The sequence below is a fragment of the Mobula birostris genome, chromosome 7 (genome assembly GCF_030028105.1).
Source record: "Mobula birostris isolate sMobBir1 chromosome 7, sMobBir1.hap1, whole genome shotgun sequence".
Lineage (NCBI taxonomy): Eukaryota > Metazoa > Chordata > Chondrichthyes > Myliobatiformes > Myliobatidae > Mobula > Mobula birostris.
In genome coordinates, this window is record NC_092376.1 from 25225979 (window position 1) to 25238359 (window position 12381).

A 12381-nucleotide genomic window follows, 5' to 3' on the forward strand; every position below is an offset into this window, starting at 1 on the left:
TTTCCACCCCAAGCATTTTGGGTAAGGGGTACTCAACCTGTAAATAGTGTTTTGACTTCTCTTCTGGAGATATTTCTTTAAATAAAACAATCGTCATTCTAAAAAACTACGTACTTCATATACCAGGGTGTGGCGCGTGGCAAGTGGTTAGGGCGTTGGGCTCACGATCTGAAGGTCTCGGCCAAGGGAGCGTGTTGTGTCCTTGAGCAAGGCACTTAACCACACGCTGCTCCAGTCCACCCAGCTGAAAATGGGTACCAGCAAAATGCTGGGGGTTAACCACGCGATAGACTGGTGTCCTATCCAGGGGGGAGTCTCATACTCTCAATCGCTTCACGCCACAGAAACCGACATAAGCACCAGCCTGATGGGCCACAAGGCTCGGGACAGACTTTAACTTTAGCTTAATACCAGGGGCTACATGTTTAAATTCAAGCCTTTTTTTTAATACAGACATGCAAATGAATTAGTAACACTGTTAACAATGCAAATTCACTGTTCCCCATTAACAGCTTGAATTCACACAGGCCTTAAGAAAAGTACTGTAAAACAGAGCTCTATCACTTTGGATATATCATAATGACAATGACGATGAAAAATGTCAATAAGTCCTCTGTGGATCTAATGCCTGCAGAGATTATATTGCTGGATAAGTAAACCATGAACATGGACTGCTAATCTTCTTGACATATGGTCATATTCAGTTGAAGTTCCAAATGAAAAATTATTTTTAAAAGCTTATAAGACGGTGAGCATGAAACTATCAGTCGAAATGCTGCCACCTTCATAAATATTCCTTGTGGAAGAAGCAGCCTATCCTCACCTGGTTCAGCTTACACATGTCAATCTAAACTGCCCTTAAATGGCTCAGAAAGCTACTCAACTCAAGTACAATTAAGGATAAAGATTAAATATTGACCTTCATTATGATGCCCACGTGCGATGAAAGAATATAAGATGAAAGACTGGAGACGGCTTACCACTGCCTGCACAAAAAATCTCCTTGTTATATACCTGTGTTGCTGCACAAGAGGAAGCCTAATTTGCTTTCATTTCTGTTACATTTGCCAACCTTTGCGATGCCAGTCAATAATAATCTAAGAACTGAACAAGGACACCTTTGCTTTATGCAGTTTTACTGGAATGAATCAGGAGGGGTTATTTAGAATCATAGAGTCCTAGAACACAACATCATAGAAACAGGCCTTTTGGTCCATCTAGTCCATGCTAACAAGTTATTCTCCTATTCCCACTGGTCTGCACCCCGACCATAGCCCTCCCCTTCATGTACTTATCCAAACATCTCTCATTTGTTGCAATTGAATCCTCATCTATCACTTCTGATGACAGCTTGTTCCACACTCTCATCACCTTCTGAGTGAAGAAGTTGCCCCTCAGAAACCCTTTAAGTATTTCACCTTTCTTGCTTAACCTATGACCTCTTGTTCTGGCCTCACCCAGCCCCAGTTGAAAAAGCCTGCAGTCATTAACCCTATCTATACCCTTTATAATTTTATATACTATACCACTTTCAAATCTCCCCTCACTCTCCTATGCCCCAGGGAATAAATTCCAAACCTATTCAACCTTTCCCTATAATTAAGGTCGTGGCAACATCCTTGTAAATTTTACCATAGAACCATAGAAACTACAGCACAGAAACAGGCCTTTTGGCCCTTCTTGGCTGTGCCGAACCATTTTCTGCCTAGTCCCACTGACCTGCACACGGACCATATCCCTCCATACACCTCCCATCCATGTATCTGTCCAATTTGTTCTTAAATGTTAAAAAAGAACCCGCATTAACCACCTCGTCTGGCAGCTCATTCCATACTCCCACCACTCTCTGCGTGAAGAAGCCCCCCCTAATGTTCCCTTTAAACTTTTCCCCCCTCACCCTTAACCCATGTCCTCTGGTTTTTTTCTCCCCTTGCCTCAGTGGAAAAAGCCTGCTTGCATTCACTCTATCTATACCCGTCATATACCTCTATCAAATCTCCCCTCATTCTTCTACGCTCCAGGGAATAAAGTCCTAACCTATTCAACCTTTCTCTGTAACTGAGTTTCTCAAGTCCCAGCAACAACCTTGTAAACCTTCTCTGTACTCTTTCAACCTTATTTATATCCTTCCTGTAATTTGGTGACCAAAACTGAACACAATACTCCAGGTTCGGCCTCACCAATGCCTTATACAACCTCATCATAACATTCCAGCTCTTATACTCAATACTTCGATTAATAAAGGTCAATGTACCAAAAGCTCTCTTTACGACCCTACCTACCTGTGACGCCACTTCTAGGGAATTTTGTATCTGTATTCCCAGATCCCTCTGTTCCACTGCACTCCTCAGTGCCTTACCATTAACCCTGTATGTTCTATGTTGGTTTGTCCTTCCAACGTGCAATACCTCACACCTCTCTGCATTAAGCTCCATCTGCCATTTTTCAGTCCATTTTTCCAGCTGGTCCAAGCCCCTCTGCAGGCTCTGAAAACCTTCCTCGCTGTCTACTACACCTCCAATCTTTGTATCATCAGCAAATTTGCTGATCCAATTTACCACATTATCATCCAGATCATTGATATAGATGACAAATAACAATGGACCCAGCACTGATCCCTGTGGCACACCACTAGTCACAGGCCTCCACTCTGAGAAGCAATTCTCTACTACCACTCTTTGTCTTCTTCCATTGAGCCAATGCTGTTCCAATTTACCACCTCTCCATGTATACCTAGCAACTGAATTTTCCTAACTAACCTCCCATGCGGGACCTTGTCAAAGGCCTTACTGAAGTCCATGTAAACAATATCCACTGCCTTCCCTTCATCCACTTTCCTGGCAACCTCCTCGAAAAACTCCAACAGATTGGTCAAACATGACCTGCCACGCACAAAGCCATGTTGACTCTCCCTAATAAGCCCCTGTCTATCCAAATGCTTGTAGATTCTGTCTCTTAGTACTCCCTCCAATAACTTACCTACTACCGACGTCACACTTACCAGCCTATAATTTCCCGGATTACTTTTCGATCCTTTTTTAAACAACGGAACAACATGAGCCACTCTCCAATCCTCCGGCACCTCACCTGTAGACAGTGACATTTTAAATATTTCTGCCAGGGCCCCTGCAATTTCAACACCAGTCTCCTTCAAGGTCCGAGGGAACACTCTATCAGGTCCCGGGGATTTATCCACTTTAATTTTCCTCAAGACAGCAAGGACCTCCTCCTTTTCGATCTGTTCAGTTTCCATGGTCTCACTACTTGTTTCCCCTAATTCCATAGACTTCATGCCAGTTTCCTTAGTAAATACAGACGCAAAAAACCTATTTAAGATCTCCCCCATTTCCTTTGATTCCGTACATAGGCGACCACTCTGATCTTCAAGAGGACCAATTTTATCCCTTACAATCCTTTTGCTCTTAATATACCTGTAAAAGCTCTTTGGATTATCCTTCACTTTGACTGCCAATGCAACCTCATGTCTTGTTTTAGCACTCCTGATTTCTTCCTAAGTATTTTCTTGCACTTCTTATACTCCTCAAGCACCTTATTTAGAAACATACATAGAAACATACATAGAAAATAGGTGCAGGAATAGGCCATTCGGCCCTTCGAGCCTGCACCGCCATTTATTATGATCGTGGCTGATCATCCAACTCAGAACCCCGCCCCAGCCTTCCCTCCATACCCCCTGACCCCCGTAGCCACAAGGGCCATATCTAACTCCCTCTTAAATATAGCCAATGAACTGGCCTCAACTGTTTCCTGTGGCAGAGAATTCCACAGATTCACCACTCTCTGTGTGAAGAAGTTTTTCCTAATCTCGGTCCTAAAAGGCTTCCCCTTTATCCTCAAACTGTGGCCCCTCGTTCTGGACTTCCCCAACATCGGGAACAATCTTCCTGCATCTAGCCTGTCCAATCCCTTTAGGATCTTATACGTTTCAATCAGATCCCCCCTCAATCTTCTAAATTCCAACGAGTACGAGCCCAGTTCATCCAGTCTTTCTTCATATGAAAGTCCTGCCATCCCAGGAATCAATCTGGTGAACCTTCTTTGTACTCCCTCTATGGCAAGGATGTCTTTCCTCAGATTAGGGGACCAAAACTGCACACAATACTCCAGGTGTGGTCTCACCAAGGCCTTGTACAACTGCAGTAGTACTTCCCTGCTCCTGTACTCGAATCCTCTCGCTATAAATGCCAGCATACCATTCGCCTTTTTCACCGCCTGCTGTACCTGCATGCCCACTTTCAATGACTGGTGTATAATGACACCCAGGTCTCGTTGCACCTCCCCTTTTCCTAATCGGCCACCATTCAGATAATAATCTGTTTTCCTATTTTTGCCACCAAAATGGATAACTTCACATTTATCCACATTAAATTGCATCTGCCATGAATTTGCCCACTCACCCAACCTATCCAAGTCACCCTGCATCCTCTTAGCATCCTCCTCACAGCTAACACTGCCACCCAGCTTCGTGTCATCCGCAAACTCCCTGCTTCCTATACATGTCATACAACTCCCTCTTCTTCTTTATCAGAGTTGCAATATCCCTTGAGAACCAAGGTTCCTTATTCCTATTCACTTTGCTCTGTATTTTTTCAACCTTATTGATATCTTTCCTTTAGGTAGGTAACAAAAACTGCACACACTACTCCAAATAAGCAATTTCAATAGATTTAACATACATTGCATGAAACCAGGCAATAAACACTAATATACACACTAAGTCATGATGAAGGGTCTCGGCCTGAAGTGTCGACTGTTTACTCTTTTCCACAGATGCTGCCTGGCTTGCTGAGTTCTTCCAGCATTTGTGTGTGTTGCTCTGGATTTTCAGCATCTGCAGATTTTCTCATGTGTATAATGAAGCCCAATAACAAAGTAATACGAATTGTCGAACCCAATCCACACTTTCTCAGCCATTGTGTTAAACAAATGGAGAGTCTCTCAAGTGTAATTCCTATTTAGCAGGCTTTAGTCAGGAAGGCCAGATCACGCAGGCAACCTTGCTTTGTCTCACACTGGCGGAAAACCAAAGCAAAATATTGCCGGCACAGATATCTGAAATAAAACTATAATGATGGAAGCACTTGGCAGGTCAGTGGAAGGCAGACATCCCACCTCTCCCGGCAGTTCCGGGAGTCTCCCACATATTGATAGTGGCTCCCTGATGCCCGCAAATTATATACAATATCCCAGAAGTCGATTTTTTTGAGAGAGAGAGCGAGAGCAAGAGTGAGAAAGAGAGAGCGTGAGAGAGCACGAGAGAGAGTGCGAGAGAGAGAGCGAGAGACAGCGCACCATGGCAGAGTGTTTCAAAAAAAGAAAATACAAAACGTATTTCACCCCAGACTACACTAAAGTGTACCCCTTCCTAATAGGGGTCAAAAATAATGACAGTGTTGCTCGCTGCACTGTTTGCAACAGTGACTTTTCTATTGCCCATGGTGGGTTAAGACTGTAAAAGACATGTTGAGGTGAGTTTAACAGGTGTCGTTCGTTCATTAGCATAGCTAACATTATTTAAACTAGCTGGCTAGCTGCTAAGGAGCTACTCTATTGCAGACATCCCACCTCTTCCGGAAGTTCCGGGAGTCTCCCACAAATTGATGGTGCTACCCGGCTGAAATGAGTTTTTGCAGGGTGGGATGTCTGGGAAAGCAAAATATGTTTCTCTCCACACCCCTTACACCTTTCTGCAAGTTGAAGGACACCTTGCAGGGTTGGCGAGTCTGGGGACAGAGGTCAGAGGTCAGCAGGTCCAGGGCCGATACCTGGAGGCCAGAAGGTGGCCTCTCCTTGGTTTAGAGGCCTGAGGTGGACAGGTCCAGAGGTTAGGATATCCCAACCTGATAGGAGAGTGGGGGGTGGGGAGTGGTGTTGTTTAGGGAGAGGTTTATTTTGCTGTTGTTGTGTCTATCTTGCTGTATATTGGCTGTAAATTGTTTTGCTGAACATTGTGCATATGCAATGAGTGCTGGAATGTGTGGTGACACGGGACGCACTTCACTGCGTGTTTCCATGTGTGTGGAACTAATAAATCTAATCTTGAAATTACATCTCTCTTTAGATGTTTGCTGTTCGGGGCAAGGGGCTTCAGCCTGTAATATTGACTGTATCATCTCCCTAGTAACTCTGCCTGACCTGCTGAGTGCTTCCAATGTCCCGTGCTCCTGAAGTGGCCGCCTCTACATTGGTGAGACCAGTCATAAATATGGGGACTGCTTCGTTAAGCACCTCCTCTCCATCCGCCAAAAGGGGGAGCTTCCCGGTGGCCAAACATTTTAATTCCCATTCCCGTTCTGACATGTAAGTCCATGGCCTCCATTTGTGTCACAATGACGCCAGCCTCAGGATGGATGAGTAACACTTTATATTCTGTCTGGGTTGCCTCCAACCTGATGGCGTGAATGTTGATTTCTCCTTCCAGTAAAAAAATTCCGTCACCTTCCCCTCTTCTCTTGTTCCCCACTTTGGCCGCTTACCTCTTCTCACCTGCCTATCACCCCCTCCTGGGTCCCCTCCTCCTTCCCTTTCTCCTCTTCTATCAGATTCCTTCCTCTCCAGCCCGTTATCTTTCCTGCCTATCTGGCTTAACCTATCACCTTCTGGCTATCCTCCTTCCCCTCCTCCCACCTTTTTATTCTGTCTTCTTCCCCCTTTCTTTCCAGTCCTGAAGATGAGTCTCAGCCCAAAACGTTGACTGTTTATTCATTTCTATAGGTGCTGCCTGACTTGCTGACTTCCTCCAGCACTTTGTGTGTATTGCTGTGGGTTTCCAGCATCATATGGTGTGCAAGTTTCTGAGTGACAACATCGGCTGTTGGCCACATCTGGCCTTTTTTTTAGCACAAAATGATCCCAGCACTGTTTCTCTGGTGCCCCGCTCACCCAAACGACACAATGGTTGTACCGATCAGACTCGATGGGCCAAATGGCCTAATTCTGCTGGTATGTCTTATGGTTTATGGCTCACATCCCCAGAATTCATCTGCCTGCCAAATTCAACCATGATGCTCAAAATCACCATTTGCACTGCTCACTCACAACACAAACAGTGTTTATTAACTGAGAAGGTTCAAACTGAACATTTCTGACAGAGGTAGACAGGTCTATCCTACTTGTGTGCTAGCTAGTGTTCCTCCCCTTCTCCCCACCTTCTTATTCCGGCATCTGCCCCTTTCCTGCAGTCAGAAACATCGTCTGTTTATTCTCCTCCATAGATGCTGCCTGACCTGCCGAGTTCCTCCAGCGTATTGTGTGTGTGTGTGTGTGTGTATGTGTGTGTGTCTGTCTGTGTGTGTGTGTATATGTGTGTGCGTGTCTGTCTGTGTGTGTGTCTGTGTGTGGGTATGTGTGTGTCTGTCTGTCTGTGTCTCTGTGTGTGTGTCTGTGTGTGTGTGTCTGTGTGTGTGTCTGTCTGTGTGTGTGCATGTGTGTGCGTGTCTGTCTGTGTGTGTCTGTGTGTGTGCATGTGTGTGTATCTGTGTGTGTGTGCCTGTGTGTGTGTCCATGTGTGTGTATGCATGTGTCTGTGTGTGTCTGTGTGTGTGCCTGTGTGTGTGTGTGTGTGTGTGTGTGCACGCGCATGTGTGTCTGTGTCTATGTGTGTATGTGTGTGTGCGTGTCTGTCTGTGTGCGTCTGTGTGTGTGTCTGTGTGTGTGTGTGTGTCTGTCTGTGTGTGTGTCTGTGTGTGTGTGTGTGTGTCTGTGTGTGTATGCATGTGTCTGTGTGTGCCTGTGTGTGTGTGTGTGTGTGTGTGTGTATGTGTATGCATGTGTCTGTGTGTGTGCCTGTGTGTGTGTGTGTGTGTGTGTGTGTGTGTGTGTACGTGTGTCTGTGTGTATGTGCGTGTGTGTGTGTGTGTGCCTCTGTGTGTGTGTGTGTGTGTGTGTGTGTGTGTGCATGTCTGTATGTGTGTCTGTGTCTGTGTGTGTATGTCTGTGTGTTCCTATATGTGTGCATGTCTGTGTGTGTGTGTGTGTGTGTGTGTGTGTGTGTGTGTGTGTGTCTGTTGTTCTACCCTGCCACTGTACAGAGAATGTTTTATAGCTCAATCTAACCTTGTGGACCAACCCAAATCAGAATGCTAGTTACCACTCCCTGGCTAATTTCAAAAACTCCTCCCTACCCCCACCCCCAAACTCCAACTGCCCAACAATGTCAATCAACCAGAAATTCCAGAAGAACCCTTGCGGAAAGAGAAGTGGTCAATGTTCACCAAATCAGCAATCAGTAACGCAACCAGAACATGGTCAAAACCTGTTCCATCTTTCCTCACAGCTCTGAATTTGAAGTGGAGTGGGGGTGGTCACACCTGAACAAAACATTCACTCTGTCGGCTTCTGGGGAGAGTTAGCAAGGGGTGTGGGGAGACTTTGGTGATGGGAAATGGATGAGTCCTCTCAGAAAAGCAGGGCACTGAGTGATGTTTTAATAAGAAGCTGCTTCCTGAGGTCAGAACTATAAGGAAGTGTGCCACAGACACAAGAAGGCCAATCTATGCAAGGATAGCTTCCACCAAAACCAAAGAAACATTCTTGCAGGGAGGTTTGCTCATGCTTCTTGGAAGGGGTTGGACTACAGTATTGTGGCAGGCAGTAGTGGGAAATGGAGCAGTAGGCCAGCTGATGGAGTGAATGAGGAGAAGGTAGAGCTGAAGTCTTGTAGGTCCAGTAGCTAAAGCAGGCATGGCCAGGATAACGAACACGGCAGCAGTGAAGATCTAAACTGCATTTATTTTAATGTAAGGTGTATAATGGGTAAGGCAGATGAGCACAGAGCCTGAATTAGTACAGGGAGGTACAGTGTTGTGGCCATTACAGAAACTTGAATGAGAGAAGGAAAACCTGGCAGTTCAATGATCCAAAATAGAGATGTTTCAGATAAGACAGAGAAAAAGGAAGTGGACATGCATTAGTAATTTGGGAGAATGTCACCGCTGCATCCTGGGGGACTCATCCTGTGAGGCAATATTGGAATTAGGGAGAATGTCACAGCTGCACATTCTGTGAGGTAATATTGGTATAGGTCAAGATGGCGTCAGCGTACAATGCTCCCTCGGTCAACAACTTCCAGATAGCCTGTGAAAATGACCTTTTTTTTACTTGTTTTACATCTGTTTTTCACCTTAAGTGTGTTTCTGGTACTGTTAGAGCCTGTGATTTACAGTTAGGAGATCGATTGAGAGATCCAGCACTCTGCTGTCTCTGAGAAGATTCCAGGAAGCCAGCACATATTAGAATGGCCTTGACATGAAGAAATTTTGAGACAGGACACGAGCCAATGTTCAACTCCATTTCACTGATTAAAGCTTCCATTAATCGCCAATTAAAGCGTCGAGGAAGGACTGAGACATTAAGGCGAATGCGAAAGGCGAGCATGAGTTCAGCGCTGACTGCCTTCCTTTTGATCACTGCCGAGGAGGAGCCTGTGAGTGGCCTATCACTGTGTGGCTCACTAAGGCAGACAGGTAGGCCTCCCTGCCTTGTGTGGTGTCTCGCTCTTTCAATGAATGTTGGTGATATCGGAGGATAATATCGTGGTTTTGCATTTATGGACTGTGGACTTTTTCAGACTATGGTTTCTATATTCTGTACTTTTTATTGCCCGTCACTTTCCTGTTTTGTTGTGCAAGGTGAGGGTGCTTGGGGATTAATGTTCTGTTCGTGTTGTTAGTTTTTTTTGTGCAGGGGAGGGATTTTTGGGGGTTGATGTTCCTGTTCTGCTTTCTACTGGGGAGTGGGGGTTTGATGATCAGGATGCCATTCTTTTTTGTGCAGGGGGTGGGTTTGAAGTTTCTCTCTGAACGACTTTCATGTTCTTTCTTTGTTTCGTGGCTATCTGGAGAAGACGAATTTCAGAGTTGTGTATGGATACATGCTTTGATAATAAATGAACATTTGAACCTTTGGTAGGGAATAAGGAAGATGCATTTACTAATATAAGGTTATACTATAGGCCTACCAATAGCAAATAGGAGCCAAAAGAACAGATATGCAGGCAGATCATGAAAAGTTGTAAAAATTACAAGAGTTATTGTATGACTGATTTTAACTTCCCCTAGTATTGACTGAGATTCCCTTAGCACACATTTTTAACTGAGTTTTTTTTTTGAGGAGGTAACAAGGATGATTAATGAGGATAAGCAATGGATGTTGTCTTCATGGCCTTCAGTAAATCATTTAACAAGGTCGCTCATAGTCAGCTGACCCAGAAGATTAAGTCACATGAGATCCATAATCAGTAGGTAAATTGGTTTCAAAATTAGTTAGGTCATAAGTAATGATAAATCAGAGATTTTCTGACTGGTGGAGTGTTACCAATGGTGTTCCAAAAGGATCAGCACTGGGACCTCTGTTGTTTGTAATATATACAGTATCAATGATTTGAATGAAAATGTAGGTGGTCTGATTAGGATGACATGAAAATAGGTGGCATTCTGGATAGTGAGGAAGGTTGTGAAAGGATGCAACAGGTTATATGGATCGTTAAAAATGTGGGCTGAGAAATGGTAGATGGAGTTTAATCTGTACAAGTGTGAGGTGCTACATTTTAGTAAGTCAAATGCAAGAGGTAAGTATACAGTAAATAGCAGCACTATTAAAAGCATTAATGTACAGAGGGATGTTGGGTCCTGGTCCATGAAAGTAACATTACAAGTATAAGGCATAGGACATACTTGCATAATTAGTCAGCGCACTAAGAATAAACGTTGGCAAGTCATGTTACAGGTCTATAAAAATTTGATTAGGCCACATTTGGGGTATTGTACACAGTTCTGATTACCATACAGGAAGAATATGAAAGCTTTGCAGAAGAGGTTCACCAGGATGCTGTCTGGATTGGAACGTATGACCCATAAGAAGAGATTCGACAAACTTTAATTGTTTTTTTCTCTGGAGCAGTGAAGATGAAGAACAACACAATAGGAGTACGTTAAATTATAAGAGGCATGAATAGAGTAGAGAATAGTTTTTTCAACCCAGGTTAGAAATAGAAAGGCATAGGTTACTAAATACTAAAAGGGGGAGGGAGGGGAGATTAAAGGACGTTTGCAATACAAGTTTTTTTTTGAAGAGAGTGGTAGGTGCACACAATGTGCTGCCAGAGAGGTGGTAGTAGCAAATATGACAACAATATTTAAGAAAATTTAGGCATGTACAGGAACAGGAAGAAAATATAGTGATACTGACCACTCACATCATCAGGTTCAGGAATAGATATTACCCTACCACATCAGGCTTTTGAATTGGCGTGGATAACTTCAGCTCCGAATTGATTCCTCGACCTACGGACTCACTGTCAAGGACTCTACAACTCATGTTTCCAGTATTATTGTTTTCTTTGCACAATTTGTCTTCTTTTGCACATTGGTTGTTTTTCCAGTCTTTTGTTTATGTATAGGTTTTCATAAATTCTATTGTATTTCTTTATTTTCCTGTGGGTGCCTGCAAGAAGAGGAATGTCAGTGTAGTGTATGGGCTCATACACGGATTACGATAATAAATTTATATTGACTTTGACTCGTAGGTGAATGGGATTAGTTTAATTTGGCATCATGTTCGGTGCAGACAAGATGGGCCAAAGGGTCTATTCCTGTGCTGTAATTTTCCATGTATCTGTTTTTTTTAACGTCCATTGTTCCTGAAACACATTTACATTACTCTACAGAGTCCACTTACACTGGTTTGGAACCGTTGCTAATAAATTTCACTTTGGTAAAAATTCATAGGAGCTTCAGGGAGATTGCTGAAAAGAGGCTGCAAAATAAACCAGTGTTTAGAAGTAAGACACAAAAAGAATCTTAGTCATCCAAGTTTACTGTAACCACACACCTGTGTCCCAAAGTATGCAAACAAGTTTTATAGTTCTGCTGAATTACGTCTCCAAACTTCATAAGTGTGAAAGGATTTGAGCATTATTTCTGCTACAAGATATCCAAAAAGTGGATAAGAGCCATGTGGAAGATTTACTACAAACAAGAGAAAATCTGCAGATGCTGGAAATCAGGAAATCAAAGTGCTTCAGAAAAAAATGCTGGAGGAACTCAGCAGGCCAGGCAGCGTCCGCCTGGCCTGCTGAGTTCCTCCAGCATTTTGTGTGTGTTGCTTGGAAGATTTACCGTTCATTCTTTCAATTCATTCATTTCAGTTGCTTGAAAAGCAGATAACCTTACACCACCAAAACCAGTTTGGAATGGGGCAAGCTTGGAAACCATAAATAATTTCACATTTTTTCTTAGGTATGATTTTCAAAATTCATCAGCAGTTACACCATTCCAGTACAGCCTAATATGAATAATACCACATTACTTTTTCAACATATAGGTCGTGAGCATTCCTGATAAAGCTAGTATTTATTGCTCA

General features: G+C 43.6%; 1 protein-coding gene across 9 annotated transcripts in view; it reads right to left on the reverse strand.

The window, feature by feature from the left end:
- LOC140200054 (von Willebrand factor A domain-containing protein 3B-like) overlaps positions 1–12381 on the reverse strand; it is a 233578-nt gene that overhangs the window by 82385 nt on the left and 138812 nt on the right. The window lies entirely within an intron of this gene.